Raw genomic sequence first — 6,000 nt, forward strand, 5'->3', positions numbered from 1 at the left:
TTCACATGGAATATACTGTAGCACTTATTTGCACAAATTTGCAGTGCTCAAGAAATGACATTCCATGAGAGCAGCACTGCTTAAAAAACTAAAATACAATGTAGGAGCCTATTCGTGTTTTGTTTATGAATGGGTAGCTTTACTAATGTCATGAAGGTACAGTGTACAAGTAGGCCTATCGATGAGTACACAATTATATTAATATAATATTATGTTCGTGTTTAAATATAGCAGGCTGTGGCTTGCAACACTTAGCCAGTATGCAGCTTTGAATACGTACATTGTCCTACAACTACATACATTGTATTTTATGTTCCTATCATTGTTATTATTATATTATATATCATCATATAATTATCTTAATGATGAGCCTTTGGTAATGATATCGTCTTTTTTATTTGTTGTATTATTATAATTAATTAATTCATGAGAATTTACAGTAGTCATAATAAATTACAATATGTTTTACCAGTGCGTGAGCTTAGAATTATAAGATTCTAGAATCTCCGTTTAGGGCAGTTCAGAGATATTGAGCGTCAAAGTTTTGACATTCCATTATGTTCTGTGAGATGGAACCTTTGTATTTTAGGAATTACTCACTCAAAAATGTCAACATTTAAAAAAATAACACCACACAGGCATTAATAAACATCTAATGGATCAGATTATGTAAAAAACTCAATTTTGACAAAAATGGAGATGGAGCCTTATAATTCTTTTTTTTTTTTTGTAAGATTTTATTTTCATTTTCCATTTTCTTTTTACACAAAACATTATACACACATTACTTGACAAACATCACAATACATCACAACTTGACAAACATCACAACACATCTCAAATTGACATACCTCACAACGCATCACAGCTTGACATACCTCACAACACATCACAACTTGACATACATCACTACACATCACAACTTGACATACATCACACACATCACAGCTTGACATACATCACAACACATCACGACTTGACATACATCACAACACATCACAACTTGACATACATCACAACACATCACAACTTGACATACATCACCACACCTCACAGCTTGATATACATCATAACACATCACAACTTGACAAACATCACAACACATCACACCTTGACAAACATCACAACACATCCTAACATCCCAAAGCCCCACTTCTTTTTTTTTTTTAAACCGTCTAAAGTCTATCCCAGTTTACCCCCTATACTTTATCTAACTAATAATTCTAATGCATACTCAAATTAATCTCTTAGTACTATGTTTCTTGCACTATCTTTACGTCTTAGCTAAGGCCTTCACTATCTCTCCCCATATCTTTTCAAACTGATCTTTCTTATTATTGTCTATGGCTAAATTCTTCTCTATATTGGTATAATAAAGAATTTCGTTTTTCCATTGTTGTAGTGTTGGAGGTTTAATTGATTTCCAACTTCCAAGTATTAGTTTTTTAAATATAATTGATGAGTACATAATTATCCACCCCCTAGGGTATCTTACTGTGGCTACATCCTGGAAAAGACAGATTGAAGGATCAAATTTGAATCTTTCCTTATGTACCCCTGAGAGCCAATGTTCTATGTCAACCCAGGTTTTCTGTACTCTGGGACACTCCCAGAATGCGTGTATTAGTGAGTCTTTTTTTCCACACTTTAAACAGTTATCTGATACATTACTATAATACTTATGGATTTTATCTCGCGTGTGGTAGACTCTATACATTATTTTATATTGGATTAAACGTAGATTTTCATTAACTGTCATGTCATTTGTAGTATTCCAACACTCTTTCCATTTTAAACCTATATCTGTTCTTCCTAGGTCTCGATTCCACATCTAGGTGAATCAATCTATGAAAAAAAAGCACTTAACCCAAAAAAAATTGATACAAAAGGTTTTTCGATGGATTCCGATAGTATTGGGCGTGCTAAATAACATACTAAAAGTCGACCAAAATCGACCCCCCAGAAAGCCGCCATTTCCAAGATGGCGTCCCAGATGGCGGTGGAGATATTAAAATGGCTATATCTCAAATTGAGAATATGGTGCAAAGGATTTCTCAACTGATTCTGGTACCTCTGGGCATGTTCACTAACATACTAAAAATCTAGGAAAATACACCTTCCAGAATACAGCCATAGACAGAATACAGCCATAGACAGAATACAGCCATAGACAGAATACAGCCATAGACAGAATACGGCCATAGACAGAATACGGCCATAGACAGAATACAATTCTGTTAAAATATATACACTGTATAGACCTTCACCTACAGCTGGGGCAGTGGGACTATAGATAGAGTACTAAGTACTAAGACAACGAAACGCAGTTCGGCATCTAACCAGATGTGCAACATAGGCGTCGTTTTGGTATGGCAAGGTATGGCACTCGCCATCAAATATTATATTATATATTATAAAATATGAACTATTAAATATAAAAATATTAATAATACGTATAGGCCTACAGCATAGAGAGAGGGAGAGAGCGAGAGAGAGAGAGAGGGAGAGAGCGAGAGAGAGAGAGAGAGAGGGAGAGAGGGAGAGAGAGAGGGAGAGAGAGAGAGAGGGAGAGAGAGAGAAAGAGAGAGAGAGAGAGAGTGTTGTATATATATAGAGATATTGTATGTATATCTAACAATGCCAACGGCGGTCTCCCAGCAGGGCCCTCTGATGACGTACGCAGGTTGGATGTTGGGCGGGGGGATGTCTGTGGTGTTGTAGAAGGAGCTGTAGTTGGCGTAGTACTCATTCAGCTCCAACATCATGCACAAAATGATCGGACAGCCGGCATTCACATTTTCATTTAGTAGAAAGGATAAAGCCATAACCCTTGGACATAAATCGTCTATCAAGGTTGCTCCTGATCGAATCATTGATTCTGCACTTCTTTTTCAACGTTTCCTTATTGTCTCCCAAACTGGAGAGCTGTCATTGGAGGAGGTTATGCGTTACGAACTCAGTCCTTTCCCTCCTGCCCTCTTTGAAGCCGGAAACGTCTTCCGCAAAGCTGATAAACCACAACTAGCGCACGCGATCTGTGATCATGCAAGTGATGCAATCCTAGATTCTGTACCAGAAACCGAGCATTATGTTCTTGATGGTGGTTCACTCCTTCACCGAATACAATGGAAGCACGGACAAAGCTATGGTAAAATTGCACAGTCATATGCAGACTTCACCATCCAACATTATGGCTCAGCTACAACCATTGTGTTTGATGGCTATCAGGATGGGCCATCCATTAAAGACAACACACATCAAAGAAGAGGAAACAATATTCATCCCATTGTCAACTTCACTGCTGAGACAGAGTTCTCAGGTAAGAAGGAGGAGTTCCTGTCAAGAGATCTGAATAAACAGAAACTGATCCACATGATAAGTGATGAACTGAAAGAACGGGATTGCACTGTGGTCAATTCACTTGGAGATGCTGATGTAGACATAGTAAGGGCCGCAGTGGGATCATCTCTTCTTCACACCACGACGCTGATTGGAGAAGATACTGATCTCCTCGTCTTACTTCTTTACTATGCACAGAGAGATAGCAAGGGCCTTTATTTCAGATCAGACAAGTCGAAAGCTGATGGCAGTTTTAAAGTGTACGCCATAAACCATTTGAAAGAAGTACTCGGACAGGATGTGTGTTCTCAGTTGCTGTTCATCCATGCTGTGACTGGCTGTGACACAACTTCCCGGATCTTCGGAGTTGGCAAAAAGACAGCATTCCAAAAACTTGTAAAAGGGGATCCTGTCCTTCAGGCTTGTGCCAATGCATTCACTGTACCAAACCAGACAACAGATGTGATCGATGACCTTGGGTGCCAAGCAATGGCTGTCTTTTTTGGTGGAAAGTGCACAGATTCGCTTGCAAAAATGAGATATAACATTTTCAGCAAGAAGGTTGTCTCAGCTTCATCAACGGTAACGCCTGAACGTCTACCACCAACTGAATCTGCTACCAATTTCCACTGTCGTAGAGCATACTACCAGGTCATGGTCTGGATGGGAACAGATGATGGTATAGATGCTCTAGACTGGGGCTGGAACCTGCAGGACAATAGATTTGTCCCATTCATGTCAACAATGAATGCTGCTCCAGACAGTCTCTTGAAGGTCATTCATTGTAACTGTACCACTGCCTGCAAGACACTTCGCTGCTCATGCAGAAAATATGGACTACCTTGTACTACTGTCTGTGGACCATGTCAACTTCATGAATGTGACAATCCACATAACAAGTTTCTCCCAGAGGATCCTGAAGATGATGATGAGTAGGCCTAAAGACCACAATAAGTGGGTCATTTATTTTGTGTTCAACACCAAAGCCAGCTTTCTAGGTTGAATATAATAACCAATTTTAATTTTAGCCAAAATAAGCTACAGGCAGCCATTTTGATGATGCAAATGATGCATTCCTAGCAGATATATTTAGCTAGATATTTTGCTCGTTATTAATGTATAGAGGTGCCAGAATCAGTTTATAAATCCTTTAGATTTTTTTCCCATTTGAGATACAGGCATTCTAAGCTCCCAGTCGTCATTTTGGACACCATTTTGAAAATTAAGCCTCTTCGGAAGGTGTATTTCCCTAAAACTTTAGTATGTTCCTAAGTATGTCTAGGGGTACTTGGGGTACCAGAATCAAATGACAAAATCATTTATATAATTTTTCTATTGACATATACTGTATATAGCCATTTTAAGCTTGGCCGGCCGCAATTTTGGACGCCATCTTGAAAATGAAGCCTTTCTGGAAGGTGTATTTTCCTAGATTTTTAGTATGTTAGTGAGCATGCCCAGAGGTACCAGAATCAGTTAAGAAATCCTTTGCACCATTTTCTTAATTTGAGATATAGCCATTTTAATCGCCCCGGCGCCATCTGGGACGCCATCTTGGAAATGACGGCTTTCGGAGGGGTCGATTTTGGTCGACTTTTAGTATGTTATTTAGCACGCCCAATACTACCAGAATCCATTGAAAAACCTTTTGTATCAATTTTTTTGGGGTTAAACCATATATTGACTCGCCTAATCTCAATCCTACTTTCTAACAGTTTTTCAGCTACATAGGACTTCTGTAGAGTTCTATAAATTTTACCTATCAAATTCTTATCAATTTCTCCATCAAATATGATATCCTCAATTGTACTCTGCTGCCCAAATGATTTTAAATTAAAATTTAGATTTATGTAGCTTCTTAGCTGCATGTATCTGAAATATTCAGCGTTGGCCAACTTATATTTACTTTGGAAGTCGTGCCATGGAATAATGGTATCCCCTCCTACTAAGTCGTTTATAGTTTCTATTCCCCTTGTTCTCCATGTAGACCAATTTATTGTAGCCTTCTGAAGAGCTATCCAAGGAGTATTCCACAAAATAGTACTTTTTGGGATTGATATTGATTCTCCCAGTATCCTCTTAATTTTTTTCCATGACGTTTCTATATTATTTACAATAAAGTTTCCTTTTTTCTTAGTCTTATGTTCTGAAAATAAAAGAGTTAAGAGGTTTTGGGGATGTACACCTGAATCTTCAATGTGGATCCATTGTTCTTCTGCTGTGTGTTGGACTATATGCCTCAGATAGAACCCCTGGGCGGCCAGTTGGTATAGCTCCAAGTCTGGAAGGTTAAAGCCCCCCTCTGACATAGGAAGGTGTAAAATATTCCTTCTAATTCTGTGTGTTTTCCCTGCCCATATAAAATCTGTTATGGCTGAGTATACCATATTAAAGTACTTTTTGGGTGGAGTAATTGGTATAATTGAAAACAAAAAAAGAAACTTAGGAAGCCATGCCATCCTAAACAAGTTTATTCTGCCTGTCAGATTTATAGGAAGATTTTTCCATTTACTTAAAGTCTCTTTCATGTTATTGAGTAGTGGAATAAAGTTCTCTCTATAGATCTGAGTTTTTTTGTCACTAATTAAGCAACCTAAATATTTAATATTTTTTGTCCACTTAAATGGTAATTGTAATTCTGGGTTTATTCTTTTTTGTTTA

This window comes from Nansenia antarctica (genome assembly GCF_963989245.1).
Source record: "Nansenia antarctica genome assembly, chromosome: 11".
In the NCBI taxonomy this organism is placed as follows: domain Eukaryota; kingdom Metazoa; phylum Chordata; class Actinopteri; order Argentiniformes; family Microstomatidae; genus Nansenia; species Nansenia antarctica.